Source organism: Loxodonta africana, chromosome 1, assembly GCF_030014295.1.
Source record: "Loxodonta africana isolate mLoxAfr1 chromosome 1, mLoxAfr1.hap2, whole genome shotgun sequence".
In the NCBI taxonomy this organism is placed as follows: domain Eukaryota; kingdom Metazoa; phylum Chordata; class Mammalia; order Proboscidea; family Elephantidae; genus Loxodonta; species Loxodonta africana.
The window spans coordinates 90,295,493-90,322,092 of NC_087342.1; positions in this window are offsets into that span (position 1 = coordinate 90,295,493).

Consider the following 26,600-nt stretch of genomic DNA (forward strand, 5'->3'; position numbering starts at 1 on the left):
GGAGCCAACAGACAGCATGAGGAAATAGTCACAATCTCTAGCCATCAGAGAAATGCAAATCGAAACCAAAAGGAGATACTATCTCACTCCAGTGTTACTGACACGAATCAATAAAACAAGAAATAACAAATGTTGGAAAGGCTGTGGGGGAGATTGGAACTCTTATGCACTGCTAGGGGGGATGCAAAATGATACAACCATTTTGGGAAATGATACAGCATTTCTTTAGAAAGCTAGAAATAGAAATACCATATGATCCAGCAATCCCACTCCTAGGAATATATCCTAGAGAAATAAGAGTTGTCACATGAATAGATATATGTACACCCATGTTCATTGCACTATTGTTCACAATAGCAAAAAGATGGAATCAACCTAGGTGCCCATCAACAGATGAATGGATAAACAAACTGTACATACACAATGGAGTATTACACAACTATAAAGAACAACCATAAATCTGTGAAGCATCACATAACACGGATGCATCTGGAGGACATTATGCTGAGTGAAATAAGTCAATCACAAAAGGACAAATATTGTATGAGACCACTACTGTAAAAACCCATAAAAAGGCTTGTATACAAAAACCATCTTTGATGGTTACTGGGGAGGGGATGGAAAAGAGACAATAGATAAGTGATAACTTTGGAGAAGGGTAAGACAGTGCACAATACTGGGAAAGGCAGCATAGCCTGTACATGTCTATGGTAGCTCCATAGACACATTCAAACTCACTGAAGGACTGAAATGCTGGGCTGAGGCTGGGGACCATGGTTTCAGGGAACATCTACCTCAACTGGCATAACAGAATTTATAAAGAATGTGTTCTCCATTCTACTTTGGTGAGTAGTGTCTGGGGTCTTAAAAGCCTGTGAGTGGCCATCTAGGATACCCCAAGCCTCTCACCCCTCAGGAGCAAGGAAAAATGATGAAAACTAAGGACACGAGGGAAAGATTAGTCCAAAGGACTAATGGACCACATCTACCATGGCCTCCACCAGACTGAGTCCAGTACAACTAGATGGTGTCTGGCAACCAACACTGACTGCTCTGACAGGGATCATGATAGAGGGTCAAGGACAGAGCTGGAGAAAAAACGTAGAATAAAATTCCAACTCAAAGAGAAAGACCAGATTTGCTGGCCTGACACAGACTGGAGAAACTCTGAGAGTATGGCCCCCAGACACCCTTTCATCTCAATAACGAGGCCACTCCTGAGGTTCACTCTTCATCCAAAGATTCAAAAAGCCCATGGAACAAAACAAGACTAAAGGGTTGCACCACCCCTGACACAGGGACTGGAAGGTAGGAGGGAACAGGAAAGCTGTTATAGGGAATCCAGGACTAAGAAGGGAGAGTGTTGACATGTCATGGGGTTGTTAACCAATGTCATACAACAATGTGTATACTAAAGTGTTTGATGAGAAACTAGTTTGTTCTGTAAACCTTCATCTAAAGTTCAATAAAAATAAATAAATATTTATGCACCCAATGGCAGAGCTGCAAAATATATAAAACAAACTCTAACAGCATTGAGAAGCAAAACACACAGCTCCACAATTATAGTAGGAGACTTCAACACAACACTTTTGGTGAAGGACAGAACATCCAGAAAGAAGCTCAATAAAGACACGGAAGATCTAAACGCCATGATCGACCAACTTGACCTCATACGTATATACAGAACACTCCACCCAATAGCAGCCAAGTATACTTTCTTTTCCAACGCACGTGGAACATTCTCTAGAATAGATCACATGTTAGGTCATAAAGCAAGCCTTAACAGAACCCAAAACATTGAAATATTACAAGGCATCTTCTCCAACCATAAAGCCATAAAAGTAGAAATCAATAACACAAAAAGCAGGGAGAAGAAATCAAACACTTGGAAACTGAACAACACCCTGCTCAAAAGTGACTGGGTTATAGAAGAAATTAAGGATGGACTAAAGAAATCATAGAATCCAATGAGAATGAAAACATTTTCCATCAGAACCTTTGGGACACAGCTAAAGCAGTGCTCAGAGGTCAATTTATAGCAATAAATGCACACATACAAAAAGAAGAAAGGGCCAGAATCAAAGAAATATCTCTACAACTTGAACAAATAGAAAGAGAGCAACAAAAGAAACCCCCAGGTACCAGAAGAAAGCAAATAATAAAAATTAGAACTGAATTAAATGAAATAGAGAACAGAAAAACAATTGAAAGAGTTAACAAGACCAAAAGCTGGTTCCTTGAAAACATTAATGAAATTGGTAAACCGCTGGCCAAATCGACAAAAGAAAAACAGAAGTGGAAGCAAATAACCTGAATAAGAAATGAGATGGGCGATATTAGAACAGACCCAACTGAAATTAAAAGAATCATATCAGAATACTGTGAAAAATTGTACTCTGACAAACTAGAACCCTAGAAGAAATGGATGAATTTCTAGAAACATACTACCTACCTAAACTAACACAATCAGAGGTAGAACAACTAAATAAACCCATAACAAAAGAGGAGATTGAAAAGTGATTTAAAAACTCCCAACAAAAAAAAGCCCTGGCCCTGATGGCTTCACTGGAAGATTCTAACAAACTTACAGAGAAGAGTTAACACCACTACTACTAAAGGCATTTCAGAGCATAGAAAAGGATGGAATACTCCCCAAATTATTCTATGAACCCAGCATAACCCTGATACCAAAACCAGGTAAAGACACCACAAAAAAAGAAAATTACAGAGGAGGGGCCAAGAAGGTGGAATAGCCAGATGCTTCTGGCAATCCCTGTTACAACAAAGACCTGAAAAACCAAGGGAAACAATTATATTTATGACAAGCTAGGAGCCCGGAACATCAAAGGCAAAGTTAGAAAACGGACTGAGCGGCAAGGAAAGAGAGAGGCTGTTTAGAAGCAGAGAGGTGTTGCCGGACCTGAATCGCTGGGATCCCTCAGGCACCATTCCCGGAAGCGGCTACAGCAGGCCAGTAGTAGCAATTGGCCACAGTTTCCTCAGGGAGGAGTAGCCAGCTGCACAGCCTACTCAGACCTCCAGAAACAAGGAAGAACAGCATTCTCAGCAAAAGCTAAGTACGTGTGTATATTTTACCATGCCCCCTCCTGCTCCCAAGCCAGCTTTAGTGGCTATTGATTTCCCTGGGCCTGAGATAAGGCCATTTGAGTACGCTGAGCCATGCTCCCAGACTTGGAGAAGGAATAAATTCACAACAGGGGGAAAAGATAATTTGCCAGCTCCACTAACCTGGGGAGCTCAGGACAGAAGTAGCTCCTGTCCAGGCATAAATGGTCCGTGGACTTTGAACAACTTCCCCCCCTCGTGGACCTGTGTGGGCCTATTTCAGGAGAATAGGCCCTTGCTGGCAGACTGCGACTGTTTAAGCTGTGCAGTGGAGAGGTGGGTGTTTGATATTTGACACAGCTTTGCCTATTAAACAGGGTCCTCACCTACCCACAGGAGGGTCCTAAAGATTGGTGGCTCCACTCAGGTCACCCAGCCACCCACAACAGGGGTCCAAGGATAACTGGCACCTCCCAGTCCTTACAACCAAAAGTATTCAGTGCCTATGGTCCATCTGCAGAACCCGCCCATCTGTACACCCTAGGGAACAGGGACATGCTTTCCTCAGACACACTCAGGGGACAATTCTCAACCCCTGCCTTGTTCAGAGCATGATCCCCTGCTACAAGCAGATACTGGTACCTACACCAAACATCCCTGCCCCTCTAAGACTGTAGAACAGAGTCTGTACCACACACTTGGTGACCACCTACCTAGACACCTGAGTTGAATCCACACAAGAAAATTAAATGGGCTCATAAGCTCATATACCTGATAACAGCTCTAGCCATCTGGTGACAGGACATCAGAGCCCCAAAGGTAAAAATAATCAAGCTAGCCCACTCAAGGACCCATTTGGGCATATCAAAACAAAACAAAGCAAGAAACTAGGATACAGTAAGCAAACATAAAATAAACTAATACAATAACTTATAGATGGCTCAGAGACAACAGTCAATATCAAACCACATAAAGAAACAGACCATGATTGCTTCAACAAGCTCTTAAAACAGAGAATCAGAAGATCTTCTGGATGAAGATGCATTCCTAGAATTACTGGATGCAGAATTCAAAAGATTAATATACAGAACTCTTCAAGACATAAGGAAGAAGATCAGGCAATATGCAGAACAAGCAAAGGAACACACAGATAAAACAGTTGAAGAAATTAAAAAGGTTCTTCAAGAACATAATGAAAAATCTATTAAGCTGCAAGAATCCATAGAGAGACAGCAATCAGAAATTCAGAAGATTAACAATAAAATTACAGAAGTAGACAACTGAATAGAAAGTCAGGGGAGCAGAATCAAGCAAGTGGAAGGCAGAATTGGTGACCTTGAAGATAAAACACTTGACACCAATATATGTGAAGAAAAACCAGATAAAATAATTTAAAAAAATGAAGAAACCTTAAGAATCATGTGGGACTCTATCAAAATAAATAACCTACAAGTGATTGGGGTACCAGAACAGTGAGGGATAACAGAAAATACAGAGAGAATTGTTGAAGATTTGTTGGCAGAAAACTTCCCTGATATCGTGAAAGATGAGAATATCAATATAAGATGTTCATCGAACTCCACATAAGGTAGATTTTAAAAGAAAGTCACCCAGGCATATTATAATCAAACTTGCCAAAACCAAAGTTAAAGAGAGAATTTTAAGAGCAGCTAGGGATAAATGAAAAATCACCTACAAAGGACAATCAATAAGAATAAGCTCGAACTACTCGGCAGAAACCACGCAGGCAAGAAGGCAATGGGATGACTTATATAAAGCATTGAAGGAAAAAAACTGCCAACCAAGAATCATTTATCCAACAAAACTGTCTCTCAAATATGAAGGTAAAATTAGGATATTTCCAGATAAACAGAAGTTTAGGGATTTTTTAAAAACCAAACCAAAACTACAAAAAATACTAAAGGGAGTTCTTTGGTTAGAAAATCAATAATATCAGATATCAACCCAAGACTAGAACACTGGACAGAGCAATCAAAGGTTGACCCAGACAGGGAAATCATAAAAATAAATCAAGATAAAAAAACGCTCAAAACAGGGAAACAGCAATGTCATTATGTAAAAGAAGACCACGTTAAAATAATAAAGAGGGACTAAGAAATGTAGTCATAGATCTTTCATATGGAGAGGAAGATAAGGACATATAAAGAAATAAAAGTTAGGTTTAAATTTAGAAAAATAGGGGTAAATATTAAGGTAACCACAAAGGAGACTAACTATCCTACTCATCAAAATAAAATACAAGAAAAAATAGAGACTCAGCAGAAACAAAATGAACAACAACGAATATGAGGAAAAGACAATATATAAAGATAAACTACTCAGCACAAAAAATTAAATGGGAAAAAGAAACTGTCAACAACACACCAAAAAAAAGACATCAAAATGATAGCACTAAACTCATACCTATCCATAATTACGCTGAATATTAATGGACTAAATGCACAAATAAAGAGACAGAGAGTGGCAGAATGGATTAAAAAAACACAATCTGTCTATATGCTGGCTGCAAGAGACACACCTTAGACTTAGAGACACAAACAAACTAAAACTCAACAGATGGAAAAAAATATATCAAGCAAACAACAATCAAAAATGAGCAGGAGGGACAATATTAATTTCTGACAAAATAGATTTTAAAATTAAATCCACCACAAAGTATAAAGAAGGACACTATATAATAATTAAAGGGACAATATACCAGGAGGATATAACCATTTTAAATACTTATGCACCCAATGACAGGGCTGCAAGATACATAAAACAAACTCTATCAGCATTGAAAAGTGAGATAGACAGCTCCACAATAATAGTAGGAGACTTCAACATACCACTTTTGGTGAAGGACAGGACATCCAGGAAGAATCTCAACAAAGACACGGAAGATCTAAATGCCACAATCAACTAACTTGACCTTATAGACATATACAGTATACTTACTTTTCTAATGTACATGGAACATTCTCTAGAATAGATCACATATTAGGTCATAAAGCAAGCCTTTAGCAGAATCCAAAACATCGGAGTATTACAAAGCATCTTCTCTGACCACAGGCCATAAAAGTAGAAATCAGTAACAGAAAAAGCAGGGAAAAGAAATCAAACACTTGGAAACTGAACTATACCCTGTTAAAAAAGACTGGGTTATAGAAGACATTAAGGAGGGAATAAAGAAACACATAGAATCTAATGAGAATGAAAACATTTCCTATCAAAACCTTTGGGACACAGCTAAAGCAGTGCTCAGAGGCCAATTCATATCAATAAATGCACACATACCAAAAGAAGAAAAGCCCGAAATCAAAAAATTATCCCTGCAAATTGAATAAACAGAGAGCAACAAAAGAAACCTTCAGACACTAGAATAAAGGAAATGATAACAATTAGAGCAGAACTAAATGAAATAGAAAACAGAAAAACAATTGAAAGAAATAACAAAACCAAAACGTGGTTCTTTGAAAAAATTAACAAAATTGATAAACCATTGGACAAGCTGACAAAAGAAAAACAGGAGAGAAAGCAAATAACCTGAATAAGAAATGAGATGGGCAATATTACAACAGACCCAACTGAAATTAAAAGAACTGTGTCAGGCTACTATGAAAAATTGTACTCTACCAAATTTAAAAATCTAGAAGAAATGGATGAATTCCTAGAAACACACTACCTACCTAAACTAACACAAACAGAGGTAGAACAAATAAATAGACCCATAACAAAAGAAGAGATTGAAAAGGTAATCAAAAAACCCCCAATGAAAAAAGCCCTGGCCCGGAGGGCTTCACTGCAGAGTTCTACCAAACTTTCAGAGAAGAATTAACACCACTACTACTAAAGGTACTTCAGAGCATAGAAAAGGACGGAATACTACCAAATTAATTCTATGAAGCCAGCATATCCCTGATACCAAAACCAGGTAAAGACACCACACAAAAAAGAAAATTACAGACCTATATCCCTCAGGAACTTAGATGGAAAAATCCTCAACAAATTTCTACCCAACAGAATTCAACAACATATCAAAAAAATAATTCACCATGACCAAGTGGGATTCATACCAGGTATACAGGGATGGTTCAACATTAGAAAAACAATCACTGTAATCCATCATATAAATAAAACAAAAGACAAGAACCACATGGTTTTATCAATCGACACAGAAAAGGCATTTGACAAAGTTCAACACCCATTCAGGATAAAAACTCTCAGCAAAATAGGAATAGAAGGAAAATTCCTCAATATAATAAAGGACATTTATACAAAGCCAACAGCCAACATCATCATAAATGGAGAGAGTCTGAAAGCATTCCCCTTGAGATCAGGAACCAGACAAGGATGCCGTTTATCATCACTTTTATTCGACATTGTGATGTAAGTCCTAGCCAGAGCAATTAGGATAGATAAAGAAATAAAGGGCATCCAGATTGGTAAGAAAGAAGCAAAAGTATCTCTATTTGCAGATGACATGGTCTTAAACACAGAAAACCCTAAAGAGTCCTCAAGAAAACTACTGAAAGTAGTAGAAGAGTTCAGCAGAGTTTCAGGATACAAGATAAATATACAAAAATCAACACTGGAGGTCGCGGTGAATCTTGGTCATTACGGCACCCCAAAGACCAGGGGGCACCAGTCACTCCTCAGCTGAAACCAGTGCAGGGGCCCACTGACCTGATGAGAGATAGTCCAGGAAAGACTATGAAGCCCTAAAAGGCAACTCGTGGGACCAGAGCCCTTTCCTCATCACTCCCTCCCCACCACCCCAGGGAGGCATAAACACCCTCTTCCTTTGAAGAAGAGTAACGGCCCTGAGAGGGGGTTTGAACCTCGTATGGGCAGGATATTACCCAAAGAGGAGTGTTTTAAAACTGGGATAACTGAGTTCACTTTAATTAGTAAGTTTAGGTCCTTCTCCCCACCTCTTACCTCATCATACCTTTCATTCACTGAGAATGGGGCTCCCAAGTCAGATGATATCAGTTACATCAAATAATGTTATTATTATCATCATTATTTACTTCTAGTTTGTGCCATGTAAATTTTGACTGCTTTGATTTATGTAGGGCTTGGACCTTTACTCGCTGCTCAAAAAGCCTCAACCAAGAGTATGGCTAGGGAAACCAGTAGTTCCTTCAGCAGCAGGAAGTGAAAAATTCACCCAGTGTCCTACTGGTGTCTTGGTAAATGTTTAACAACCAGCTTTCCAGGGGAGGAAGAGGGAAATCTATAAGTAGAGTTTGCTGATTTCCATGTTGTAGGTATTTCTGGCATGCTGTTTCAAGCTCCTGACGTGATGTCACTGCAAAGGATTTGTGAAGAGATGGTAGTAGCAAACCAATATATAGTAGTTTTATAGTAAAAAAAAATTAAGAAGTGGTGAGTTTTGATTATTTATCACATTGTTTTTAATGTAATTTATTTAATTGCAAATTTTATAAACTTTTAACAATTGCTGTTACAAATTTCCTAAATATTTAACCATCAGCTCTTGCAATCCAGTATGAAGGGGTTCCAGCACTCACTGCCACCTACCCTACCCTTGGAGGGGAAAGGATCACCCTCAGAGCCATGTGCTGCCTGGACACTTTAGAAACCAATATTCTGAGGAAAATGATGCCAGGGTGGAGCATTTTCGTGCCTTCCAAAGCCCCAGCTTTCATGGAACAGGGACCCATTCACCTTTAGACCATTAACCTCCCATTCTTCTCTCCCTCTTTCCTCCTGCTCTAGAAATGAGACACACCTGAGAAAAATGGGTTTGTGCTCATCTCTGGCTCAGAAGATGGGTCTCCTCAAATCTGATAATTTTGCTGTCCTTTTGTTTTGCTCCCTGTTTCCCCTCCCTGGAGCCTGTGCTCTGTGATGGGGCCGACCCTCCACTTTCTCCCCCCACCACTCTCCGTACTCTCCAAGCAAAAAGGTACCCCCCCACCTCTCTCTGTTCTGAAGAACCTCATTGCCCATCCCAGAGATGCTCCAGTGGGTGCTGTGCTCTGAACAGTGGTGCTTATGCCTATTTCCTTGGTAGATGATTCTTGGGTGAAGGAAGTGGTCCCTCTTCTGGGGATAGGGGTACCTGAGGAGATCAGAGTGGATATACCTGTCCCAGATGTGGTTGTACCTTGGGCAGAATTGCTAATGTCCACTCAAGTGGGGATGGTGTCTAGATCAGTCAAGGTTGTTTCTATTCTAGTGTTGGTCCTAGTTGAGATGTGCAGTGCAATGGATGGCATTTGTGTGGCCTTCCTCACCATGGCCTTGTAATTCCCGCCCAGGTGATTGGGTGGGAGTGTGAAGATAGGGTATTTGTGGCTCACCAAAGGGATTGGTCAGTTTTTGCTAGCTTAACTTGAACCATTCCAGCAACAGGAAAGAGAGATCCCACCACCACCAAGGAAAAACAGCCAGGAGCAGAGAGCACATCCTTTGGACCTGGGATCCCTGCGCTGAGAAGCTCATGGACCAGGAGACAGAGAGAGCTGTAACACTGAAGGTGGCAGAGAAGCGGAGGCAGGAAAGACTGGCAGGAGATGGCCCAGAGGGCTTCCCAGCCCACAGAGTAAGAAGGCTGAGTGTCTTTGGCAGGAGCCTTGTGGGTGGAGTAGGGTGCCTCTAGGTACTTATCGTCAGAGCTTAAAGAGTTTTGTTAACACTTGCCCAAGCAGGGCAGAGGCCAAGGGCCAGAGAGGCACGCCTGTGAGTAGGGCTGGGAAGAGGCTGTCCTGATGGAAGAACTGTATCCTGACAGTTCCTGAACCTGAATTACAACCTGTTATTTCTCTAATAAACCTCATAATTGTGGGTATTGTCTATGAGCTCTGTGTGGCCATTGTAATGAGTTATCAAACCCAGCAAAGAAGTAGAGTGCCATGGGAGGGGCAGTTTGTGTCAGATTTGGTAAAGTCAGAAGAGAGAGGAGGCATGCCTGACCTCCGCCTCGTAGGACTCAGCTTCAGGCTGTTGATCTTGATTCTCCTTCCGCCTTGTGAAGTTAGAGGAGGTCAGACACTGCCCACATGCCATTTTTACAAGAGAGAAGTTCTGGATTTGTTCCATCATTGATAATAATCTAGTTAGAAGTGTTTGTGTGTGTTCCAATGGAGATTGTATCCCTAGCAGAAAATACCATTCCTGATTAAGTGGTGGTTCATCCTTGGGCAGAGATTCCTGCTCCAATAATGCTGGTGCCTGGGGAAGGGTAGATGTACCTGATCCAGTGATGTTTGTGCCTGTTTCCATGGTAGTTATCACTGGGGCAAGAGTGCTTACATCCTGAGCCAGGGTGGGTATACCTGGTCCTGTGGTCCCTGTGCCTTCAGCAGAAGTTCTTAGTCCCAGTTCAATAGAAGTTGTGTATCTTGATCAGATGTGGATGTGTCTGTTCTGGTAGAAATTGTGCTTTAGGCAGAGGCAGATATGCCAAATGTAGTGATTGTTGTGTCTTGGGAAGAGGTGGTCTTGCTTGTTCCGGTGGGGACTGTGCATTTGGTAGGGGTCATTGTCCCTATTACTTTAGTGGTTGACCTTTCAGCAAAAGTTGTGTTGGTGATACCTGGGGTTATGGGTATGCCTGGAACAAAAAACAAAACAAAACAAAAACCAATTACCTGGAGTCAATTCCAATTCTTAGCAATCCCATGTGTTCCTGAGTAGAACTGTACTCCATGAGGTTTTCATGTCTGTGAACTTTAAGAAGCAGATCACCAGGCCTTTCTTCTAAAGTACCTCTAGGTGGATTTGAACTGCCAACCTTTCTGTTAATAGTCAAGTGCTTAAATGTTTTCGCCACTCAGGGAATCCTGTGGCTGGAGCACAGGTACTTAAAGCAACTCTACTGCAGGTCTTGGTAATGATAAGGATGGTAAATTCTGTCCTAGGATTGGTGGTGATTGAAATAAAAGACGTTGTGCCCCCATTCCACTCCAACATCTCATTTTCTATGTTAGTCCATTCTCTTTCAGCTTCTAGAACTCACATTCACTGTTCTTTTTATGTATCTTGGAGTATAAGCTCCAAAAAACACAAAAATGTCTATTTTTTTTACAGGGTACAGTATCCAGCACATACTAGACAATCAATATCTGTGGAATGAACCCCCAGTTATATTTTGCTTGTCAGTTCCTTTCTATCAGGCATCACACACCATGAATATTCTTTTACCCACAGAATCCAAATGGTCTGAAATGGTTCCTTCTCTAGGAAGCCCTGCCAGATTTATGAAGGGGATAAACCAAAACCAAACTCACTGCTGTTGAGTCGATTCCAACCCATAGCAACCCTATAAAATTAAAACTCCCGTAGAGTCTATTCCCAACTTCCTGCCACAATATAGCCTCAAGACTAACTGTGGATGAAGGAACTCCCAAGTCCCTTACCCATTACAATCTGTTCTTTATGCTTGGTCAGCTGTCATTGTATCATTTCTGCTGGCCTTATTCAGGGTCTAAACAAGATTGGACTGTAAGCCCTCTGCTCCCCAGTAGCTGGGAGTGGCCCAAGGGTAGTGTCTTAGTCATCTAGTGCTGCTATAACAGGAAGTGGGAGGCTTTAACAAACAGAAATTTATTTTCTCACAGTCTAGTAGGCTAGAAGTCCAAATTCAGGATGCCAGCTCCAGGGGAAGTCTTCCTTTCTCTGTAGACTCTGGAGAAAGGTCCTTGTCATCAATCTTCCCCTGGTCTAGTAGCTTCTCAGCACAGGGACCCTGGGCCCAAAGGACATGCTCTGCTCTTGGCACTACTTTCTTGGTGGTGTGAGGACACTCTGTCTCTCTGCTCGCTTCTGTCTTTTATATCTCAACAGAGATTGACTCAAGACACTATCTAATCTTACAGATTGAGTCCTGCCTCATTAACATAACTGCCTCTAATCCTCCCTCTTTAACATCATAGAAGTAGGATTTACAACACATATGAAAATCACATCAGATGACAAAGTGGTGGACAATCACACAATTCTGGGAATCATTGCCTAGCCAAGTAGACACACATTCTTGGGGACAGAATTCAATACATAGCAGGTAGATACAACCTTAATCATTCAGCTTGTCTAGCACACAGCACTGACGAGAAGAACCAGCCGAAGTTCCCCAGGTAGAGAAACTCCTATGAACTCTTCAGAAGACAAAAGAGGTGCACCCCGATCGAGGAGGGTCAGAAGCAAGAACTCGCCTCCCTAGTTGTAATTGCTTTCTGTAGGTCCCATCCAGTGCATATGCTGGCGAAATCTAGTAGCATCAGACCTCATCGACATTCAGGAGGAAGGATGAGAATCAAGGTCAGCACAAAGTTGATTCCTATGAGGTGGAGGTTAGACATACCTCTACTCTTCAACTTTTTCACCATTTCTGATACCAACCACCACCACCCCCATGCCTCTCTAGTTCTTCACTAGGTTCATTAATTTGTTGCAATGACCACACAGAACTCACAGGCCATATTCATAATTATGTGGCTTGTTAGGAAAGAAACAGGCTATAATCTGGGATCAGGATCAACTTGGAAGTAACACGATACAACTCAGGAGACAGGAGACAGTTCTTCAATCAGGACAGCTTCCAATCAAGACAGCTCTCAGCTTCTTCTTGTCCATGCCCACTGCCAACAGGCCCTTCTCTTGGCCATGCCCACTGCTGCCTGGCCTTCGCTCAGCCTCTGTCCTGCTCAGGCAAGTGTTACAGCTCTTTACCTCCACAGACAAGAGCCCAGAGGCACCCTACTCCACCAGCAAGCCTCCTACTTGAAGGTGTTCAGCTCTCTCTCGTTCAGTAGGTCTGCAAGTGTACTGCAGCTGCCTTGCAAAGTTCTCCTGGTTTCCTCTGCTAGCACTGCTTGTCACCATTTCTTGGCCCCTGAGCTCTGCTTTTGTTGCCACAGTTTCTCATTTCTCAACATCTCCAGTGTTATAGTTCTCTCTCTCCTATGTCTAGGAGGCTGTCAGCACAGGGATCCTGGGTCCAAAGAACGTGCTCCATTTTAGGCTCTTCTTCTTGATGGTAATGAAGTCCCTGGAACCTCTGTGGGATTAGTCCTTATAAGCCTAGCAGGATGGCAAAAACGACCAATCCATGATCTGGATCACGAGTTGGTCAATTCGATTGAGTGGTTTTATGCACCCTATTTGCATAGTATACTGACCAATTCCTGCAAGATGTATAAAATAGACCAATCACAGGGCAGGTTGTATCCCAGCCAATTACTTTAGGCAGAATTATAAACTCAAGGCCAGAAAAAAAAAAGCCATGTATAAAAGCCCATAGCACTGCAGCTGGTGAATGTTCAACAATGATTTTCTGTGGTGCAAATACTCCCACCATGGCCATTTTCCAGTTACCAAGGTGACATCACTGAATGCGGAGCTGGAAGAGATGCACAGCACACATATTTCCACCAGACAGATGCAATAGATATACATAACTTCATAAGCATAGATAACAGTAAAACAAAGCAAAGTAAGTCTGAAATGATGAGTTTTGAATATTTGTTGCTTTTACTTATTTATTTTTCAACTTTTAAAAAATATAATTTAGTTCATTGTAAATTTGTATAGTTTAATTTTTAAATTAAAATGATGGCTGTGTTTCAAAAAAAATCCTGAAAATTTAACAATGGGCTCCAGCACATCACTGCTCTCATCTCAACAGACGCCACTCTCTCACCCCCACATTCCATGCCCCAGAAGCCCAGAGTCTATCTTCCCTATCTTTGGGTCTCTCTTCCCCCATTCATTCAAGATGTGTTTTTGAGTGCCTACCACACACTTAGCAATGCTCAGAGGTCCAGTTCTCAATTCCTGTTCACCTAAAACCTCACTTTGTCCTACCCCATAAATTCTGTTCACTGGCGCTTCATTCTCACACCCCTACTCTGGCCCTGCTATCTCAGGCACTCAGAACTTCTTGTGCAGGAAACAAGATCTCGAGCTGGAACCAGTTCTCAAGCCTCATCTCTCTGCCTCAGAGGGTGGGTCCCTTCACTTTGACAGCCTCGATTCCCTTGAACTGTCCTATTTCCTGCTCCTCCCCCAGGGACTGCTAATGGGACCATGCCATTCTCCAACCTCCCATACCTCTTCGCCCCGAACCCCTCCTCTCTAAACTCAAGTTTTCTGTCTTCTGATTATAATTGGAAGAACCACAGACTATATGCCCAGACCCTCCCCAGCCCAGATGATGCTATAAAGGCCTTTTTGAAAGAGAAAGAAAGAGACAATATTCTGTGGAGGGAGCCTAAGGGACCAGGCATCCAGCCTTCCCATCTGAAGCCCCAGTCCCTCCTGACAGGTGCTTTTCTTCAGGTTGAGAATTCATTCTTTAGAGACCCAATTCCCAGGACTCCAGCCCTCAGATCTCCACCTTGAGACTCTCCTCTCTCAAGAACCTCGTCTTTTTTCTTTCCCTTCTAGGCCTTGATCACACCTTGCACTCCGGCATACTCTCTTTTAGCCCCAAGCAGGCAGATTATCTTGAGATGAAAAGAACAACAATTCCCCTTGCATGGTGGTTGTTGCTTCACCTTCTTCTACTTTTAGGAAATGGCGAGTGATCTTGTTGAAAAGGAGATAAGATAATCTTGGAGCCCTTGAGAGTTTGGGATAAATGTTGACAACTCCTGGGACGCACATTCTGTCCTCTTAGCTCCCATTTCCACCAAAGAGGTGAGGATCATTATTTCACTTTTTTCTCTTCAATCCAACCCAGCATCTGCCCTCTATTCTGCTCCCAGTAGCAACTCCTCCGTTCACAAGCCTGACACATATTCTCTATAATAAATCAATCCCAAAAAATTTTAGGTTGTCTGACCATCCACTGTAGGTGGAAATTCATTTCTAAAATCTCTAGCAAGAGTCACTCAGTCTCCATAATTAAATATGTCATGAGTCATGCTGTTCCACACTCACATAGTTTGAAATCCATCTAGAATTTGCCCTTCCATGGCTTTGACTCATCTGTTTTATGCCCCTGAACAACTCAGAACAAATCTCTTCACTGTCCACAAGCCAACTTTTCATTTCAATTTCTCACTTAGTTTCTTGACTCTGACCATACCCCTAATCTTAGACATCAACATGAGTTTTATGGATTATTCCCCCAAATCTAAATTTTCAATCGTTATGTGAATCCAGATAATACCAGGAAAAGAACACATCTAGAAGGTAAAGGGCACGGCCAATGAAGTGAGCACTTCCAGTTCTGCATCCATTTGTTGAAACATCTCAATTGATATTCCATCAATTCCTGGAGCCTTGGTTTTTTTCCAATACCTTCAGTGTAGCTTGAACTTCTTCCTTCAGTACCATCGGTTCCTGATCGTATGCTACCTCTTGAAATGGTTGAAGTACTAATTCATATGTAGCACTTACCACAAGGCCTGGCACATAGTGAGCTCTCAGTAAATTATAGCTATTTACTATTATTATTCGTTGTTGTTGTGAAACCAAACAAAATTTCTTAAGGAAGGAACCAGCCGTTCTTTCTTAATTGGCTGTAACTTCCAATGGTAATACCACAATCCTCTCCCTTGAAAAAATCACATCTTCCAATGGAACCACCACAACCTTCTCTCCTGCACCAACCACACCATCCAGTGGGAATAATACAACAGTATCAGCCCAGTCTCCAATGGAACAACCACAACAGCTACATCCTCCAATGCCACCAGCACAAGTACTCTTCTAGGGAATGAGAACAAATGTAAGGGATGCCTGAGGCCATAGGAAATCACCCTAATCACCATGGCCTTGGTTGCAATGGCTGTGATTGTCTTCACTGGGCTCCTCTTCCATCTTGTGAGTGCCTGACGTGTAGAGAACCTTTTCCTGAGGAAGGGAGTGCAGGAAAGAAAGGAAGACAATGGTGGACAGAGGGCAGGTTCATCTTGCGGATGGTGAGGAATGAGAAATCAGGAGAGGATTACAAAACAAGACATGGAAACAGGTTAGAACCATCAAAACAGGGGTCAGAAAGGCCCATACATATTCAAAGGAAATTGATAAGTAGGAGAAAGGAGTGAGGAAGGGGAGTCCTTGCCTGGGGTCTGGCTGGGATTGGAGGGCAGTGGAAGAGGGGGACATAACTCTGAAACTATTTCTTTTTTTATTTTCTAGAGAAACTCTCTATGCCCAAGTAATCTCTTCAACACAAATCTTTACTGCCCCATGACCCCAATCGTCATTCATGTTTTCAAGAGAATTATGGAGTCCAAAGTGGGTCAAAGAACACTGTAACTGATTCCAGAACAGACCAGCTTCCCCCAACAGCCATGGAGCTAAACAGGAAACACAGTGGCCTAGAGCATCCCTGTAGACAGAAGCATCTCCATTCTCAAGGTCAGGGAGGGAACAAACCTGAAGCACCAGGAGCCAGAGTTTCCCTCCATTCACCCGTAGCTCTGCTTCAGCCTTGGACAGTCCTCCCTCCCTTTTGGTTTTCCCAGGACAGAAAAAAGAGGCTACAGCTGTGATTGTATTATTACCAGATGTATCTAACTATGTGGAAGCCAGACTCTGTGGGTGTGTACTTTACAAATCCACCAGGTGCTCCTTGGAAACCCTAATGGGAAGTTTTACCGTGTCCTATAGGGTAACTGGTGGCGTAGTGGTTAAGTGCTACGGCTGCTAACCAAGAGGTTGACAGTTCAAATCCGCCAGGCGCTCCTTGGAAACTCTATGGGGCAGTTCTACTCTGTCCTCTAGGGTTGCTATGAGTCGGAATTGACTCGACAGCAGTGGATTTGGTTTTTATAAGGTCACCGTAAGTCAGAAGCGACTTGATGGCAATGGGTTTTAGATTTTTATCTGAGCTGTTGGGGAGCCCTGGTGGCGCAGTGGTTAAGAGCTCGGCTGCCAACCAAAAAGTTGGCAGTTTGAATCCATCAGCTGCTCCTTGGAAACCCTATGGCAGCTCTACTCTGTCTTATAGGGTTGCTGTGAGTTGGAATGGACTCGACAGCAATGGGTTTGGGTTTTTGATTAATACCTGAGCTCTGGTGTGCAACAGTGAAGCACTCAGCTGCTAACCAAAAGATTGTGGTTTGAACCCACCCAGTGGCAGTTCTACTCTGTCACATGGGGTCACCATGAGTCAAAACCAACTCGACAGCACATAACAACACCACTACTTGAATGGGAGTTCCTGGGCAGTATAAATGGTTAACATGCTCAATTGCTAACCAAAAGACTGACAATTCTAGTCCACCCAGCAATGCTTAATTCTGGTGACCTAATTCTGAAAAATCAGCCATTGAAAACCCTATGGAGCACAGTTCTACTCTGACACACGTGGACTTACCATGAATCCGAGTTGACTCGATGGCAACAAGTTTTTTTAGTACCTGAAAGACTCCTCTTCCCTGTGTACTCTCTCGGTTCTCATATCCCTCGAGTGAAATCCAGAGACCTTATCTGTCCCCATTTTTTTCCCCACTCTGCCCCCATTCCCTGAGACCTCTGGGATAGTGGAAGAAAAAAGTCAGGAAAGGTCGGGAGAGGCAGGTCCTGAACTTGAGAGATTGCTTGCAAAATGGAAAGCAGTCTCTGAGCTTAGAACTTGAAGAGATGGGAAATGTGCCTGTGTGTGTTGTGGGGCAGAGAAGGGCTGGCTAGTGGGGCTACAACCCTCAGGCGTGGCCACATTCCCTGAACATCTGCTCTGGGCTGGGTCTCTTCACCAGGACAAGTGTGCGTTGCCATCTTTCTCTCCTATGGGCTCCCTGCCTCAAGTCTTCCCAGTTTTTCAAGGGCAGCTCCTGAATGCCAGGCCTCAGGACAGCGACACAAAGTCTACATATCAGCACCACAGCTCCTCTGAAGGCCTTGGCCTCGTCTGTGTCAACTTGCTCCTCACACTCACGCTCACATTCCACTGGCTCTTGCTGCCTACTGAATCATTTGCCTTTGTTCTACCATGTTAACTCTGCTAAGTCCCTTCAGCTTCTGTGGTTCTCACAGCCTGAAAGGCGGCAGTTTTCCAGAGCTTTCTTAACAGGACCACAACTATTTCTCAACATACATATTATTAATAATAATATGAAGAGGTTATAGTCAAAAGAGTAATATTTAAGATATATTGTTATAAATATATTTTTCTCACGTCCCTTACCCTCTCTCTTCTCATGACTGTGCCCCCTCCCAAGTCTCCAGCTGCAGTAGTAGAGAACTGAACCAGAAACAAATTGATATATTTTTCTTACGGATATAGTTTATTAAGAATTTATTTTCCTTAACATGTTGTTGTTAGGTGCCGTCATGAATTGAATTATGTCCCCCCAAAAATGTGTGTATCAGCTGGGCTAGGCCATAATTCCTGGTATTGTGCGATTTTCCTATATGTTGTAAATCCTGCCTCTATGATGTTAATGAGGGAGGATGGGAGGCAGTTGTGTTAGTGAGGCAGGACTCAAACTATAAGATTGGATTGTGTCTTGAGGCAATCTCTTAAGATGTAAAACAGAGAAGCGAGCAGAGAGACCGGGGACCTCATACGGCCAAGAAAGCAGCACCGGGAGCAGACCACGTCCTTTGGACCTGGGATCCCTGCGCCTGAGAAGCTCCTCGACCAGAGGAGAACTGATAACAAGGAATCTTCCTCTACAGCCAACAAAGAGAAAGCCTTCCTCTGGAGCTGACACCCTGAATTTGGGCTTTAACCTACTAGACTGTGAGACAATAAATTTCTCTTTGTTAAAGCCATCCACTTGTGGTATTTCTGTTATAGCAGCACTTGATGACTAAGACAGATCACCTTTAGGTGGATTGTCGATTCACAGCAACCCCGTGTGACAGAGCAGAACTGCCCCATAGGGTTTTCTAGCCTGTAGTCTTTACAGGAGCAGATCTCTAGGTCTTTCTCCCTCAGAGTCTCTGGGTGGATTTGAACCACCAACTTTCAGTTAGCAGCCAAGTGCTAAACCATTGTAACACCAGAGCTACATTTCCTTAATATAGTCACTGTTGATAAAATACAAGACACTTTAATAAAATGAAAAGACAAACAGACTGGAAGAAAATATTTGCAAAGCGCATGTTTGATAATTATATTTAGAATACATAAAGAAGTCTCAGCACTCAATGACTGACTGATGTCCTGTTAAAAGTGATGAAAAATTTTGGAAATGCATAGTGGTGATGGTTGAACAACATAGTGAACGTAATTAATGTCACTGAATAGTCCCTGTAAAAAGAATTCAAATGGCAACTGCTTTGTTATATATATTTCACTATAATAAAATTTTATTAAAAAAAAAAAAACTCAATGATAAGAAAATAACCAACCTACTAAAAAATAGTCTGTCAGTAGAGGCTTGCAGGTTACGATGCTGAATAAGCTTCAGTGGAGCTTCCAGACTAAGATGGACTAGGAAGTAAGGCCTAGAGATCTATCTACTTCCGAAAATCAGCCCAAGAAAACCACATGGATGGAACACAACCATCCGATCTGCAACTGATCAGGGAGACAGTGCTGGACTGGGCAGCGTTTCGTTCTGGTGTTCACGGGACCGTCATGAGTTGAGGGCCAATTCCACGGGAGCTAACAACAACAACAACTACTATTACTCTTTTTGTAACTCTTCTATAAGTCTAAAACTATCTCAAAAAAAAGAGAAGTTTTAACTTTTAGAATAAAACCAAAACCCTCATAGACCCTTACAGGAAAAAGGGTCTATGAATTTTACTATCTGAAAAGTATACCCCCTGACTTAAAAAAAAATACTGCCCTTAATAGAGTCTTTTAAAACATATTTGCTTATGTTAATACTAAATACATATAAATATTTTAAAAATACATTTAAATAATATTCTTGAAAATTTTTAATGCATTTAAATAAAATTAGCAATTGAAAGAGTCAATTAAATTTGGTAACCTGGCCAGTCATTAAATTGACTTTCAGAGAATTAGCTGCCATCGAAGACAGGAAATATAATCCTGACCCTCTTGGCATTTCTGAGCCCTGGTGGCACAGTGGTTAAGTGCTCAGCTGCTAGCTAAGAGTCTGGCGGTTCAAAGCCACCAGCCACTCCGTGGGAGAAAGATGTGCCAGTCTTCTTCTGTAAAGATTTACAGCCTTGGAAACCCTAGAGGGCAGTTCGTCTCTGTCCCATAGGGTCGCTATGAGTCAAGTTTGTTTTCGGTTTTTCTTTCAGTTAGTAGGACACTGGGAAAGAGAGAGTCCCCACAGATGGCGAGAAATTTCTTTGAATGAAAACAGAAACCAACTGTGATTTTCTAGGCACTGTTGACTGAGGCAGGGATGGCGGTTGGAGAAGGAAGGACCAGGGGCATTCTCTTCAGATTGAGTGCGACTTTTAAGTGAACTAATTTTGTTCAGTAATCGAGAAAAGCTTGTTGGGGTGAGGGCACTCAAGTAGTAAGGAAAAAAAAAAAAAGCAGGGCTGCTGTAGAGTCATTTCTAACTCAGGGCAACCCCATGTGTGTCAGAATAAACTGTGTGCTGTAATCTTTCAGAAGTAGATCACCAGGCCTTTTTTCCAAAGCACCTCCGGATAGACTCAAACCCCTAAACTTTGGTAGACAAGTGCTTAGCCACTTACACCACCCAGGGACTCTCCAAGCGGTTAAAGCAAAGTGGTAACTCTGTGGGCTGGAGATAAGCCAATGAAAAGGGTTTGGGTGGATGACTGAGAGAAGTTGGCAGTTTTAAAGAGAGAGAGATTAGGTGTTTGTGCCCCACTTATGAATGGTTCTCCCTTTCTTACAAGGACCAAGATGCTCTACATTCTCTGACACCTCCCTGTCCCCTCACCATGTGTCACCTCCACCACAGGCCTGGCATATACCCTCCCTGGACACCTCCACCTGTGGAAAAGGAAGTCCAAGCCCCTTCTCTGGCAACAAGATATCTGTGTAGGGAATGGTTTTTACCAGAAAGTGATGCCAGCCACGCTGACAAGCTTGATTCCCTGTCACTGTGCACTCTGGGCTCCCCTCCTTACACCTGTGGCGTCTCTCACCTGCCCTGCCCTGGCACTCTTCTCTATCAGATCCTCTTGCCTGACTGACAGAGAGCAATGGAGCGGGCTGCTCCTCCCTATAAGAAGGAAGACCCAGGAGTCCTGGATTTCCTCAGCCAGCAGCAGATATAAACCCCACAGCCAGTGTGGATGACGGAGAAGGAAAGAAAAATAGGAGAGAGGAAAGTAGGAGGAAAAGCATCTTGGCTTCCAGTCCATGTGGATTCTCTTAAGATGAAAAGAAGAAAATACTCTGGCACCCCCCTCCTCCTGTTCCTGCTGCTTCTGCTCAGGTGTTCGGAGCTGGGTGAGTATCTGAATTTTGGTAAAATTTCCAGGGCCTGGGAGAGATGAGGGTCAGGATCCCTGGAGAAGAAATCTCTTGGAATTCAGCAGAGCTAGTCTTGAGCAAAAGCATGGCATAGGCAAGTGAACCTTGGGAAGCTCTGGACCCTGCTTTCTGACCCCCAACTCTCTACCACAGGGAAGCAGCGTCCCTGGAGTCTTGCTCCATCTCCTTTTCACATCCCTTTTGAAGGAAATGCTTTTGATTATTTACACTTTGTTTAAGTTTCTGTCTTTCAACTCTCCATGAAAAAATGAAAAAGATCCCTGGGTGGCGCAAAAGGTTTGTGCTCATCTACTAACTTAAAAGTTGGTGGTCCCAACCCACCCAGTGGTACCAGGGAAGAAAGGCATGGCAATCCATAAAGATTAAGCCAAGAAAATTTTAGGGAGCCATTCTCCTTTGTAGCACATGGGGTGGCCATGAGTCAAAATCAACTCCACAGCAACAGGTTTTTTTTTTTTTTTTTTTTAATGAAAGATCCCTATTAAAGGGATTTGGGGAATCGGCAACAGGTAGGGAAGGATTGTTTTGGGTACAGGGGTCAAAAACTCCAAAATATGCCATGTAGGCTGCCTTTATGCCTAAGAATATATACCTCCAGTTCTCATGCTCTGCCAGCAGTAGTGGTGGTTTGAGGGAGGAGGAATTCATCTCTTCCTTCTACTTATACCCAACTCAGTGCTGCTGTCAACCCCAATGAGACCACATCCACAAACCCTGATGACTTCTCCTCTAATCCTACCCCCAAACCAAATGAAACTTACTTGCCCCCACTTTTGCCCCAGACCTGACCCTCGAGCTCTCTCGTTCTAAATCTTACCAAGCCAGGACCTGAATTTAACCTCTAATATGAATCACAGCTCTCGTGTCATCTGTTTGCCAGAGCCCCAGGCATGATTGGATGAGAGGAGATACATACAAAGATGGAATCAGAACACCTAAGCTGCTGAAAGACCAACTCAGGAGAAAATAAGATTGTGAGTCAGGTTTATTGGTTCATGGAAAGAGACCAGGACTTGAAAGAGAGAATCAAAGGCTGGGTGAGCAGACCTCCAGAGGACATGGCCTGGCTCAAGACAACCCATATTATAGTGTAAGAGGATTCCATGTGAAATATGTTTTATCAGAATTAAATCCAAAATACCAAATGATCCTTAACTCAAATAAACCCAACCACATTATCCAGGGAGATGTTTTATTTGGACGGGAAGGATGATTACGACAATTTTAAGCAGAACAGATGAGGATAGGCCAACAATGATCTACATTAAAAGACCTTACTTTTTTTGAGTAGGAGCCAGCCAAAATATTACCACTAAGAACCCAGAAACCAGTCTTAAAAATCAGAGGCCACTAAGGACTCTACCCCTGCAGACCTGGGGACCATGGAGGACTCTACCACCGCAGATCCAGGGACCACAGGGAACTCTACCGCTGCCAACCTGGAGGCCACTGAGTACTCTACCACTGCAGACCTGGAGACCACAGAAGATTATACCACTGAAAATCCAGACACTAGTCCTGAAGGAGCTGTCCCTGGGGATCCAGTAACAACAGTGAAACCCCCTGGGCTCCTGAAACCCATGAGAATCATCCTCATTTCCCTGGTTGTAACGGTGGTCACTGTTGTACTCTTTGTTGGACTTGGTTTTCTAGTGGTGAGTATTTGGCTTAGGAATGTGAGGGATGTTATGAGAATGAAAGCATCTGAGGAGGATGAGGTGGGCATGAGGAGTTGAGGTAAAAAAAAAAAAAACCAAACCCACTGCCGTCGAGTTGATGTCGACTCATAGCGACTCTATAGGACAGAGTAGAACCGCCCCATAGAGTTTCCAAGGAGCGCCTGGCGGATTTGAAGTGCCGACGTCTTGGTTAGCAGCCATAACACTTAACCACTGCGCCACCAGGGTTTCCTTGAGGTAAAAAGGCGTGAGGAATTCACAGGAGTGAGGAAAGCTACACAGAGAAACTTTGAAAAACAGAGGTGAAGAAAAAGAAAAGGAGCAACTAGCATAGCAACAAGATGAGGGGAGACTTGGGGGAGACAGGGAGATAGAAGAGACGGAGAGAGTAGAGAGAAGAGGAAAGCGGAAGAGAGTACAGAAAGACATAAGGCAGGCAGAAAGAGAACCATAAATACTCTAAGACCTGGTGAGAGCCAGAGCAAGACTGGAAATTTCCGTAAGAAGAGAAGGAATTAGGGGGTTAGAGAAGAGACAAATTGGATGGTTTACTCTTGTCAGAAATTATGTGTTTTTGTTCATACCCATTCTGGAGTTCTGCCAAAGATTTTAACCACCAAGATTGGGTAGACTTTTTGAACGTGAATATACTGGAGAGAGAGAGTTCATAACCATTCTCAAAGGGGAGCTCTGGTATTTTTCTGTCAGGACACAATTGATTCTACCAGAGGAGGTAGGATTCCATGCCAGCCCTGTGGCTTCCTCTTGCTGACTTTTGGTCTAAAACGCAAGCCTCCAACTTCTGACCTGTTGCTCAATGGGGAAGGGCTGGACATTTTTGGCCATCCTTACCTCAGGATTTAAGGGCGTTTGAGATTTTTAACAAGTGGCAGCTTACATGACTAGCCAGCTCATTTGGTCATTAAAGCCTCATTAATTCTTGTCAGTCTTTGATGCCATTGTGCACTGACCTTTGCCCCAAGAGTTCAACTGGAAATTTTGCATCAATTTGTAAGTGTAAGTAAAGCTGGGATTAATTACTTATACAATTGAGGTGTTCTAGTTCAATTCCACCAAAATTACATCATGAAACTAAGGCATTCAACTAAGGCATTCTGAAAGATGGTTGACAAGAGGAAAATTGGAATGAAAGCCTCCATATACATTTGACTTAGGCATGAGTCATACTCAATATTCACAATTCCGGGAGAACCTTCTTGGCTGCACTGTTATTGCAAACACATGGATTATGTCATGTGGACGTAATTAAAAACCAGACAATCTTGCTCTAGGTGGGTGGATACTCTCCTCCCTCTATTCCAGGCCTCTAAGGGCTGGCATAGAATGGCCACAAGCAATGGTAACTTTTTAATCTCTTGGAGAGACTAAAAACCAGAAATGGTTCAAAAGGCTATGGGTACAGGAAGTGAGAAGAACATTTGTGTTCCTAAATTTGCCAAATGACTTTAAACCAAAAAAGTTTAAAAAATAAGAATTATCTATATCTCTACCTCCCCCCAATTCTTATTTATGGATATGTGGTTTTTTCCTTACATGACTTCAACATTTTAGAAATTATATATCTCTAATAGTAAGTGTGACTTCCTGGGTGGTACAAATGGTTAAGCGCTCAGCAACTAACCAAAAGGTTGGCAGTTTGAATCCACCTAGAGGCACCTCAGAGCCCTGATGGTGTAGCGGTTAAAAGCTCGGCTGCTAACCAAAAAAAGTCAGCACTTCAAAGCCACCAGCCACTCCTTGGAAATCCGATGGGGCAGTTCTACTCTGTTCTATAGGGTCGCTATGAGTCAGAACCAACTCAATGGCACCTAACAACAACAACAGAGGCACTTTAGGAGCCCTGGTGGCACAGTGGTTAAGAACTCGCCTGCTAACCGAAAGGTCAGCAGTTGGAATCCATCAGCTGCTCCATGGGAGAAAGACGGGGCAGTCAGCTGTCATAAAGATTTACAGCCTTGGAAACCCTTTGGGGCAGCTCTACTTTGTCCTAGAGTCACTATGAGTTGAAATCAGCTTGACGGCTTTGGGGTTTAGGCTTTTTGTTTGTTTGTCTAGAGATACCTTGGGGAGAAAGGCTTCCAAAAGGTCACAGCCATGAAAACCCTATGGAGTGCAGTTCTACTCTTAAACACATGGGGTCGCCATGAGTCAGAATTGTCTCAACAACAACTGGTATGGTATTGTGGTAAGTGTCATGAGCTGAAAGGAAATGTTGATATAAGAAGGTTTGATAGAGGTAACCATTCTCAAAGGGGAGCTCTGATATTTTTCTGTCAGGGCACCATTGATTCTACCAGAGGAGATAGGATTCCATGCCAGTTCTGTGGCTTCCTCTTGCTGACTTTTGGTCTAAAACCTAAGCCTCCAGCTTCTGACGTGCTGCTCAGTGGGGAAGGGCTGGACATGTTTGCAGACGAGCCAGACAAGTTTTGATAAATTACAAATGTTAAGAGAGGAATGGAGTCTTAAAACCAAACCACTCTCCTCCTCCCCAGAAAATTTGTTTCCAGTCTCCACTAAATCCATCCACCAGGGTTATTTATCATCCCCATGCCAGAGAATGGAGCGCACCATAAAGACCCCAGCAGTGATTACAGTTGTTTCTAAAGCAAACTAGACCTCATCAACCTCTGCATAATCATGAACTTTCTACTTCCCTCTCCAAGTCTGGAGCCCTGGGACTCCAGATGAGGAAGGCAGCTGACCCTGGAATAAGCATGTCAGTGACATTCAGAAGGATGCCATTCCTGGGGCTCTGTGCATTCTCCTAATTCTGTTTGGCCTTGGTTACTTCCTCAGGAAAATTGCCTTGAACTATCTACTAGGTTTGGTCATGAAAACTTTTCGGGGGAGATATACACAATTCAGATATAAGGGACGTTCATTAAGTCTGATCTAAGAAACAAAGCATTTGTATTAGAATGTTCCTCTGTGTGTCTCTGGGTTAAATTTTTAAATTCATTCATTTAACAAAATAGTTGTTAAGTGCCTGACCTGGGCCAGATACTCTATACCTTCCTGTTTGTCCACCTCAGTCTATCTGTGAGCTGAAGGATAAGAATTTCTGGTCTCTCAAGAGTACACACCAAAGCCCTCCAAATACTCAGGCCAAAGGATGGCATCTACAGGACGTAGCCAACTGGTCACTCAACAATTATCTGCTGAGCACCTACTGTGGGACAGGCCACCATAGCAAATAGCTGAGTCTCGTCTTCATCATGATATGAATGAGGGACACAAAGTCCTGACCTGACCTCTGACTGGGGGGACATAGCTGCCTCTGTGAGTCATAGAAGAAGTATTTCTTTCATTGGAAAGACCTATAAATGATGGTTAAGATGGCTGAGACCACGGACAAGGTCAAGGTATTGACCATAATGGCTCTGTGAGGAGTTTAGGACAAAAAGTAAAGTAGCAAAAATAGTTGACTATTGTTTGCCCACCCTGCCACAATTATCTGCATTATCACCATTATTTAATACTTATAGTATTATGAT